At 47.2% G+C, this 11,304-nt stretch overlaps 1 non-coding gene across 1 annotated transcript; it reads right to left on the bottom strand.

Moving 5' to 3' along the window:
• Nucleotides 1–10,238: 10,238 nt before the first annotated feature.
• LOC127483666 (U6 spliceosomal RNA) lies at nt 10,239–10,345 on the bottom strand. The gene has a single exon (XR_007910087.3). It is a non-coding gene; the product is annotated as a U6 spliceosomal RNA (small nuclear RNA).
• Nucleotides 10,346–11,304: the final 959 nt, after the last annotated feature.

The raw sequence follows: 11,304 nt of genomic DNA, 5'->3' as shown, positions 1-11,304 counted from the left end.
GATTTGTAAACAATCTCAAGCACGCACGAGAACACGTGCAGTGCACAGTGATTCCTTACATGCCCTCACCCACCTGCAATAGCCGACAACCCCAGCCACTGTGCACCACTCATTCTCTTGTGTACTTCTTCCCTTCCACACTATTTTGAAGCAAATTCCTGAGGTTATGCAATTTCACTTACAAACATTTCAGTGCTTATCTCTAAATTTTAACAGCTAGTTGTCAGATAATAGAGACACCATCAACACATCTAAAACAACTAATAATGAGTCCTTTGTGTCATCAAATACTCAGTCAACATTCAAATTTCCTGTTCTCTTAATGTCACAACTCAATTAAAAATAATTTCATTAAAAGATTCCCCCTTAGTCTGTACATTGCAACTGACTGTGTGTCTCCTAGGTCTCTTTTATTTTACTTATTTATTTTTATTTGAGAGGTAGAGCTACAGACAATGAGAGGGACAGAGAGAAAGGTTTATCCATCGGCCGGCGCCGCGGCTCACTAGGCTAATCCTCCGCCTTGTGGCGCCAACACACCGGGTTCTAGTCCCGGTCTGGGCACCAGATTCTGTCCCGGTTGCCCCTCTTCCAGGCCAGCTCTCTGCTGTGGCCCGGGAGGAGGATAGCCCAAGTACTTGTGGGCCCTGCACCCCATGGGAGACCAGGAGAAGCACCTGGCTCCTGGCTTTGGATCAGCGCCGTGTGCGGTGCGCCGGCCGCAGGTAATTTTCGACCCTCAGGATCTGCTCCTGAGAAGGTCATGGAAGAACTGCATCTGGCTGGGAGACCCGCCCACCTGAGGCAGGAACCCAGGTGACGGCGCGCCTGGGCAGGTGACGCCAGTTTCAGCTCGAGTTCCTCTATTTCTGCTCCAGAAAACCAGCTGCTTCATTCCTGCCTCCCTGGTCTCTGGGAAGAGTTGATCCCTTTTGGCCAAAGGGCAGAGGAAGTGTGTATTGCGAGAGCAGCTGAGGATACTCGGCAGGGGGTCTGAGCGGTGATAGGTGATAGTGATAGCAGTAGCGATAGCAGGGCCTGGTCTGTGCCTGGGGCCTTTGGCAGCCTGGGGAAGCCGGTCATTCAGCACAGTCCCCTCCTCTTTCTCCCTTTCCTATCACTCTTAGGCCCTCCAGCTATGGCCCTGATTGTGCAGATGTGAAAAGATGCAGTGGAGGAAGAAGCACTCAAGGGTGGTGTGGGGTGGTGGAAAGGAGTGAGGGAAGTAGAAAGCAGGGACAAGACCCCCACCCATCCCAGGGTCCTGAACTTCCCCTTCTTTGGCTGGCAGACTCTGGTTCAGGCTCCACAGCCTGCTCAGGGCCACCATCACCTGTGCCTGTGAGACCCCTCTCGGTGGCCAGGCTGGGTGAGTAGGTCCCACCTCTGCTCTCACTGCACGAGTACACACCTCCGTTTCTGCACTTGGCACCCTGGGATCATCAGCGTCCTCCATAGCTCTTCCCCTTGACTCCTTCCGAGGAGGGACTGGGCCCCTCTTGTTCGTCCCCGTGCCTGGACTGGTGCTGGCACATGAAGATGCTCAGGGAACCTTGACTTCGTGTCCAATTCAAAGCACTGATCAGAAAGGTCAGTGCCTCACTCCATTTTGCTTTCGCTCCCACTGGGACCAGGGTATGGCCAGGGTGGTCTAGAAGTCATGACCTGATTTTTCGCTTCATGACCTGATTTTTCGCTGGGCCTGGAGTTAAAGTCCAGTATTATGTACAACTTGACATCTGGGGGAAACCAGGGGAGACACCAATGACCTAACCCCATCAAATGAGGTCCCCTGGCACAGCCACCCTCCTTATAGGATGGACCAGGTGCTGTTCTGCCTCTCCCTGATAGCAGTTGGGGTTCCCTGCCAACCTGGAATGGAAATAAGTCACTCACCTCTTCCTGTGGGAGGCAGGGCTACTAGGAAGCCCCCTCCCACAGCCCCTGATCACGCACTGGGTCCCTCAGGACAGCCACCATTGGCTCCCTGGTGCTGCTTTCCTCTCCAGCTGGCTGTGAGGGTCTGTGACTCATAAACTGCTGTCAATCTAACTGGCCCAGTGTCAGGTGCTGTGTGTGCGGACGACCCCTAACCCTAGGGTGGCAGTGTGGAAAACAGGAGGTGACAGGAACCTCACTCCTAGGAGAAGACTGGGAAGGGTGGGCAGGGGGACCCAGGTAGGCAAAGATGCAGATGCCGAGATGTTCGTGGGTTTGTGTCCTGCTGGGCTCCTGAGGTCCCCCAGGGTGGCACTGGCTACCTGTGCACGGTTACCAATGCTATTGACAAAACCCCTGAGCAATGCATGCACCTGCCCAGGCGAAACCTGCATGGGCTATGATCAGCATCACGTACTGGGAAGCAGAGACATTTTAAGACGTCTTTGAGACCTTCTAGTCTAGAGTAAGCTGAATGTCATGGGACTGCTGAGGTTAAGCTCAGAGAGCCTCAGGCTTTTATTCCTACTTATATCAAGTACTGTTTTTCCCTCCTAACCCAACTTTAGCCAGGGGAATCCATTCAGGACCAGAACCCTCACCTGCTGGGGTAATCCAAACCACACAGATTGCTTTGGTTGAAATTACTGCCACAGATGCCCACTTCCCACCCGGCATTAGCGCTGGGCCAGCAGATTTAATTCTGCAACTGCATTTCACTTCTGTGACACAACAGGCTCCTTCCCGCTGGCAGCTATGAGCTAAAACCACACCTCCAGACGCAAACTGGCAGCCTTTCTCTTGTTCAATAACATGTTCCTTACGTAATAATTTTCAAGATATCGGTATTAGAAAACCAGGAAAGTAACAAAACTAAAAACTCAAGTGAAGAAAAGCCCAAGCTTCAGAAATCTGAGCAAGGTTCTCTTGGAAAAAAAAAAAAAAAAAAAAAAAAGCAAAACTTACCCTGCTGAATCACTCATTTTTCAAATGTGGCTCTGTGTTAGTAAGAAGTTCAGATTCCACCCACAGTTCAAGTCCATTGTTCTCTTGGTGGCTGCCCCGGCTCGGCGGGGCACTGCTCTCTGAAGTACCAGCAGCAAATCACCTCAGCCGACAGCATTCTGCCTTCTCTTGTAGATATTTTTTAAAAGGTTATTTGGCATCCAAAGGAGCTGAAGACATCTGATAAATGTCTGAGACGCTTTGGACGAGGTTCAAAGTCATTTTTTTTTTTCCAAGCAGGGAAAGTATTCTATAAAGAGTAGATTGTACTCCTGTTTTCACATTTCCTAGACACTAACATTGGCATATTATTATGGGTTGGTTGCAATACTGTTTATGATTTCACCTCAATGGAGCACTTTACAAGAGTGAGTGATAATTCTCACCTTGCAGCCTGAAAGGCGGGTTTGTTAATTGAGTGAAAGCCAGGTCAGCGAAAATGATGGACAGTTCCACAGCCGCCCTTGTCTTTCCCATCAGAGCCCTCCACGATAGCCCTGGGGACAGCGCAGGGCTTGGACCTGGCCACTCCTCTTTCATTCCCCCCACCGCACACGCACACACACACACACACACATGCACACATGCACACACAGTGTTCTACTCTATTTCTAAATGGCACTCTGTTCACCTTTCCTATGGACATGAGTTGTGGAGTAGTTAACAAGGACTTGCCCATAGCCTCTCAGTACCGGGTACAGAGCACAGTAACCTCTGCTCTGTCCTTTTTGTATTGGCCATCGCAGACTCCTAGAAACTTCTAGGGCGCCAAGGGATGCTGACAGCTCATGCAGTCCAGCCCTTAATCCCAGGCGAGCTCCTGAGTGAGTCACAGTGGGACACTGTTTCCCTTCACCCCATTAGAAGACGTGGAGAAAAGGAGTCTGGGTTGCAGTCTTGATTCTCTCACTACCTAGCAGAGTAACTTTGGCAAAATCTGAGCCTCAGTTTCTTTGTCCGTGAAATGGAGACAGTGGACCAGAGAATCTTCTAAGGTCCCTTCAGATAGAAATAATTTCTGAAGATGGTGATGAAAATCCCTATCTCCTACTGTTTTTAAGGTTTACTTTACTAATAATCACAATGAAATGCATACGCTTAGACAAATGGATCTACCTGTGTCCACACTGCCACCACCAAGTTACAGAATGAGTTTATCAGCCCCAGAAAGTTCCCTCATGCCTTTAGCTGGCAACCCCTACCCCAAGGCCCCAGACAACCAGTGATCTGCTTTCAGTCACTGTAGATTAGTTTGCCTTTTCTAGAGTTCCATATAAATAGAAGCATATATAATGGACTCTTACGTGTCTGGCTTCCTTCACGGACAACCACAACCCTTCTGCAGTGTGCCTGTACCATCCTCCCTTCAACTCCAACTCCCTGAATGCACGCTGGCCCTCTGACTCACTAACAAACAGGATGCAACCAAAGGAATGCGCTGTGATCCCTGTCACGCTTTGCACTGGACTACTGAATCCCACAAGGCTACGTGCAGAAAGATGGGAGAGAGAGAGGGAGGGATGGTGTGGAAGGGGCTCAAGCTGCCCACCCCCCAACTACACAAGGCCAGACATGAGGAGAAGGCCCTGGATCCCCCAGCCCCAGGTGAGGGACCTCAATGGGGCAGAGAAGAGCTGCTGTTCCTCCCATACCCAATTCCTTACGCAAAGAGTTGTGAACAAATAAGATGTATTTGTTAAGCCACTATATTTTGGGGTGACTGGTACCACAGCAGGAGTTAGCTGAACCCATGAGTCTTTATGTCCAATCTAACATTTCTTTCTGATCCCAGGATGAAGAGGTAACCATACAAATGATTCTCCTCAAATCTTTTCTATGTCTGTTGATTTGCTTTCATGAAGTTCTCCCCTCAGTCATCAAAAATTGCCTCTAAATCCTTTCTAACTACATGATAACTCTGTTTCATAGACTTGAAAACCCCACTCTTCTTACATTTCACTTTACAACGGTTCAATCACATCAAATCCTTTCCTTCTTCCTTCAAATCCAGTGTTCTGGCATTTGAATTACAGCATGGTATACAGAAAAGAATGCAGAGTTTGGGAGCCACGAGTCCTCACTTCATACGTATTGGCTGTAGGTTCTGGGCAAGTCGCAAAGCTCCCTCCACCTGCTTTTCTCCGTGTAGAATAGAAATATCTCAAGGGCTGGTAGGAAGAGCATAAACTGCAAAAACAGATGGCAAAACTGTTCACAAGCAAAAGTGTTTTTCTTTTCTATAACTCTGCTAGGTTCTCTGCAAGGACCTTGACATAGCCTCCACGTGTCAAGATCCCTGTCCTAGGCTTGACCATGCAATATATATCACTTAACACTTAGGAGCCAAGAGAAGCACACTGGAAGGTGTGAGGGCTGTGTGTGTGTGTGTGTGTGTGTGTGTGTGTGTTATTTTGCTCTTCTCCACATAACATTTTGTTGTTGGTCACTGCAGGACTTGTTATGGTCAAGCAAAATCTAGCTGAAGGAATAGTTCACATGGAGAAACGCAATGGTTTGTGGGAACTTAATTACAAGGCGTAAGACCTGCAGAACCTACCCTTAGAATTATAACAGTTCCTTCTCTCTTTTTAAATCAAAATGACACTACACGGTAAGCCCTAAAATAAAGAGGCCAGCAAGTTTCCGACGTGCATGTTAATGAACTCACAGCTTTGAAACATCTGAACTGTTCTTTTTTCTTTCTTTTCTGTTTTTAAACGTCCCTGTTTGTGCTCGTGTCTAGAGCAGCGGCTCTCAGAGTGTGACCCTGGAGCTGGCAGCATTAGCACCACCTGCCAAGCTGGAAGAAACGCTGGTTTCCAGGCCTCACCGCAAACCTGCTCAATCAGAAATTCAGGGGTAGGCCCAGCACGCCGGGTTTTTAACAAGCCCCCCAGGCGATTAAAACCCAGCCCCCTAGGCGATTCTGAAACCTGAAGCTTGAGAACTTGGGCTGCTCACTGCACTGCTTATCAAACCGGTGGTTCATTAGCGTCTCCCTGGGAAGCGTATTAAAAACACAAGGGCTGGGACTCTCTAGATTCTAATTTAATTGGTCCAGGGTGGGCCAGAAAAGCAGTGCTTTTTAAAAGCCTCCCAAGCGACCTAGTCTGCCAAGCAGCGAGGGATCCACAGACACGTTGGGTAATTCAGCCCCGACCCCCTCGCCTTGAGCAATTGGCGGGCCAGGGGAGGATGTTGCTTCCTCAGGGTCCGCGGAAGAGGATGAGCGGGGAAGTGGCGCGGAGGTTCGCAGAGGACGCCAGCAGCTCGAGCGCCTGCGCACACCGCGCCAGGCCGCGCCGAACCGCGGGCCGCGGACCCGGGGGCTCCCTCGCTAGAACAAACGCGGGCCCGGCGGGGGTCTCAGGAAGGTTGTGAGGATTTGAAGTGAGATCATGCAGGTAAAATCGCCTGACAGTATCTAACCAGTTCCCCCCAGTCCACTGAGTACCGACACGGCACTAACGCACGCGACAAAATGGATCTGGAAAACACGTTATGGAGGAAAAGACAAATGAGCATAGTTGTCTGATTCCATCTGTGTCAAATTCCGGAAGAGGCCAGCGGTGCTGAGCGACTGCGCTTGCCTGGGGATGGGGTGAGCCAGGGACAGAATGGAAGGCGGAGGAGCCGAGGGAGCTTTGGGGGCCACCAGTGACAGGGCCGCGTCGCAGGACCTAGGCAGGTACCGAAAGTCACCCGTTCTAAACGAGGCCTGTTTCTCACATTCAAATGACAGGAAACGATTTTCTCAGGAAAAGTTGGGAGCAAAAGGGTTAAAGAAGGTGGCGGGACAGGGCGGTGGAGGACGACACACCTCACAAAACCTGGGAGCGCATGCTTGCTCTGAAGTGAGGGGCCTCTTCCGGTCCTCTGAGAACCTGACAATACCAGCGCCACGCCAAGCTCAGGTCGCAGCCGTCCTGCACCGCCCCCGCCCCAGCCTCTGGCACAGGGCCCAGGCTCAGCTTCCTCTCCGGAGGCCTCTCCCGGGCTGAGTGAGGCGGCGCCCACCTGCCCAGACTCAGGTGCGGTACCTTACATAGGATGCCTGCGATTGCCTGGGGAGGGCAGGTATGACATCCGGAGCAGGAGAGGGGGCTTTGAGACCCGAGAAGCCAACGGTCACGAAAGCGGGGCAGAGCCTGAGCAGACACTGTGAACTCCCTCCCTTGCTCCCCGCCCCAGCCCCCCAGCCGTCCTGGAGGCCTGCAGGTCCGGCCCTGGGCGGGAGCGGGGGTGGGGGTGGGGGTGGGGGGTGGGGGTTGCGTAGGGGTGGGGGCCGAGACGAGACGCGGGGCAACCAGCTCAATAATGCACTGCCTTGGATGCGGGTACCTAAAGAAGCTGGTGGATAAATGGGATTAAAAGATAAGCTCGTTTTGGAGCAAAAGTTTTGCAATGTTTTCCTAACACGCATTTTCCATGAGTTTTTGAACGCTTTCCTTTTCACTTTCCCTCACCCTTTCCTGCCCTGGGATCATACCTTCTAGTACAATTTAGCTCTTAAATTTGGCCTCCATCTTCTTTTCAGGGAGTCCTTTGGCGAACTTGAGGCTTGAGGTCTGGGCTTTTCTGAAAATTTCAGAACAACAACAAACAAAATTAAGATTATTTTTCCCTCTATTTTGGTTCTGGCTTGCTGTCGCATTAGAGTACTATCTTTTTTTCAAGATTGATTTATGTATTTGAAAGGCAGAGATACATAGAGAGGAGAGAGAAAAGATTGATTTATGTATATGAAAAGCAGAGATACACAGAGAGAAGGGGAGAGAGAACAAGTTCATGCATCCTCTGGTTCACTCCCCAAAAGGCTGAAACAACCGCTGGAGCTGAACCGATCTGAAGCCAGGAGCCAGGAGCTTCTTCAGGGTCTCCCACATGGGTACAAGGGCTCAAGCACTTGGGCCATCTTCTACTGCCTTCCCAGGTGCATTAGCAGGGAGCTGGAACAGAAATGGAGCAGCCAGGACTCCAACTGGCACCCATATGGTATGCCGGCACTGCAGGCGGTGGCGGTTTACCGGAATCTGCCCCTAAAGTACTATTTTAAAAGGCAACCAGTTGAGACCAACCAACACTGAATGTATAAATGTGTGTAGACATGCCCCTATTTAAAGCTGGCAGAGATCAGACTTTGGGTTTCCTGGTGGTACCTTGTCAGCTCATAGGTGTAGGCACTGACCTGCTTTGAACATCTGGGAGCTTGGAAAGCTTGAGACACATGTGGGCACAAAACAAAACACTTTCAGTTCAGATCATGAAGGTCTGAGTCTCTGGATCTAGTTACATGTTTTTGCTTTGCTTACAAAACCATGTTCTATTTTTCCTATAGTCATCAGGGCAGAATATGTTGAATATGTTGAAGCCCTTTTTAGCAACATTTTAGGGTTCTCAATGCTTTCCAGCACAATTTTTGTTTGCCTCATGTGTAAATATCAGAGACTCCAATAAGTTGATGTTTTTATGATAACAGCCACTGGCTTTGTGCTCCACTGTGTGCTGCAGGCGTGTCAGGTCTGGCTTCAGCTTCCCTCCCACCTGGCTGGCAACCATCTGTAACTCCATCAACAGTAATCTGAGATGGGTCTGGCCAGGGTCATATGTTAAATAGGACATTTCCACTTTTCTGACCACAAAATCCTCCCTTTCCTGGCCACTAAAAAACTGTTACCTAATCTACAAACACATGGATCTGGTGATTTCTGCTGCATGCCCCTGCAGAGGTCACACCTGCAAATTTACCTTTCCCCTGACACAATGTTTTTATTAGAGATTTATTCTTGTTCCTTATAACTCTAGTCTGTTGAAACACCTCAAAAGTATTTCTAAAAACCTGCTTTGCCTTCATCCACATCATCATAATGAATTGACTTTTGGCAGGGAGAAGTTTTTCATCCTAATATTTGATTTTGAAAAATATTTCGAAGAGGTTGATTTCAGTTGAAGGCAGAAATAAAGTCAGGCTATACACACGATGTGTTTAAATACATTTGCACAAAAAAGGAAGAAAAAAATCTTTGCAGAATCAGAAGATATCCCAATAAGCGAATAGGAGAGCTCCTCTTTAAATCTTAGCACTTAATCCTTTCCAAATATGTGAGGGCAGAGCCTTGGATTTAATGCCTTGGAGTAGGTATCTGTCCCTTCAGCAGGGGTCATAAACCTGGTGCAGTTGCATTCCCTTACTCAAACATTTTTAGAATTCTTTTGAAATTTGCCACAAGAGTCTGAGTCAGATTCTTTTGAATGACATCATTAGTGATAGAAAACCTTTCTCCTGAGGGAAATTTAATTTTTAGAAATACCCTAAAGTCATCTGAAACCACACCGAGCTTAGTACCATTGTTAAGTAAGGGAAAAAAATTGAACCAGAAAGAATAAAAATAAGTGAGCTAATACTTTTTTAAAAATTAAAGTAAATGCCAAGAAAAAAGAGATTATGGCTGCAGGGATTGTGAATTAAAAAACAAATACAAGTATTATTCAATTATTATTCAATTCCAAAGGTAATTCTTTGGGAAAAAAAATTTTAAACACAGAGAAATTGCTGAAAGAGCAAAAACACAGAGGAAATATAAATTAAAATTTTAAGGGGACATAACAGATAGAATTGTCTTTTAAAATTGCATAATACTACTATGTAAAATCAGGTGTGTGCTAATACATGTTCTTCTGGAAAAACTCAAATTGCCAATTTGAATCAAAAAGTAAAAAAGCTAGGTGAATCAAAGCCAGGGAAGAACTTACAAAAGCTTCTTGCCTAGAGTTTTACAGGCAGATGCTTGCAAATTCTGAAGGACATGTACTTCCCTTGCTAATGCATACACATATTAAAGTTCAATTCATTCATTTTATGAATTAAGCAATTTTTGTTATAAAGCCTATAAACTGACACAAAATACTCAAAAAAATATAAGCTGACAAAAGAAACCTAAATGCCCAGAAATTCCCCCAAAATACCAGCAAAATAAACTCAATAAAGTAAGTTGTTGTTAGCATGATCAGGGAGGTTGTATCCTAGAAAAAGCAGTATATTCTAATAGCAGAAAAATAGTAGATATAAACCAGTCAACCGTTTAGGCCATGTAAGAAGAAACTTAATCATTTTGATAGATGATTAAAAATATCTAATATCAACTCCTGCTTTTTTTGTTGTTGTTTTTTTTTTTTGGTTTTGTTTTTGTTTTTGTTTTTGTTTTGTTTTGTTTTTTTGACAGGCAGAGTGGACAGTGAGAGAGAGAGACAGAGAGAAAGGTCTTCCTTTGCCGTTGGTTCACCCTCCAATGGCCAAAAATATGGAACGATTCACAAATTTGGGTGTCATCCTTGCGCAGGGGCCATGCTAATCTTCTCTGTATCGTTCCAATTTTAGTATATGTGCTGCCGAAGCGAGCACTCAACTCCTGCTTAAGACAACTAAATTAAAAAAACTTCTCTATAAATATTAAATCAATAGTTGATATCAGATGTTTTGGTAATATTTTTAAAGATTTATTTATTTGAAAGGCAGAGAGAAAGGGGAAAAGGGAGAGAGGGACAGAGGGAGAATGGGAGGAAAGAAGAGAGAGATCTTTTAACTACAGGGTCAACCACCAAATGGCCACAACAGCCAAAGCTGGGCAAGGCTGAAACCAGGAGCCAGGAACTCCATGCGGGTCTGCCGTGTGGGTGGCAGGGTCTCACGCACTTGGACCATCTTCCACTGCTTTCCAGGCACATTAGCACGGAGCTGGATCAGAAGTGGAATAGCCAGGACTGAAACCAGAGATCTGATATAGGATGCTGTCCTACAACACCCTCCCCTTAATTTTATAAAAAATAATGATGCTAACAGTAAGACAGCAGAACTACAAGGAAGGATAGAAGACATAAACTCCTCAACGTCCCATCATCATGCCTCATCGTCCCTCCCGAATGATAACTTTCTTTCTTTTCCTTTTTCCTTCCTTTAGAAAACTGCCTTTATTTACAGTTAATACTTTTGTCAAGAGAACTTCAGAGACCTGATTGAAAAGCTATTATAAAATAACTATTAAAAATCAAGATCTTTTGAAAAGCAGAGAGAGAGAGACAGGGCTCTCCCATCTGCTGGTTCACTCCCCAAATGCCTGAAACAGCAGCGGCTTGGCTAGGCTGAAGCCAGAAGCCCAGAACTCCGTGAGGGCGGCAGGGACCCAAGTGCTTGAGCCATCACTGCTACCTCCCAGTGTGTGCAGCAGAGGAAGCTGGAATGGAGAGCAGAGCTTGAGACTCCCGCCCAGGCACTACCATGTGAGTTCTGGACATCCCACGTGGTGTCTTAACTGCTGTGCCAAATGTCCATTACCAGACCTCTATGACCAGTTTCTGGACTAC

This window comes from Oryctolagus cuniculus, chromosome 13, assembly GCF_051225735.1.
Source record: "Oryctolagus cuniculus isolate XC-2025 breed Fujian yellow rabbit chromosome 13, ASM5122573v1, whole genome shotgun sequence".
In the NCBI taxonomy this organism is placed as follows: Eukaryota; Metazoa; Chordata; class Mammalia; order Lagomorpha; family Leporidae; genus Oryctolagus; species Oryctolagus cuniculus.
Note: the sequence above shows the minus strand (reverse complement) of the source record. Positions and strands in the feature narration are given on the sequence as shown.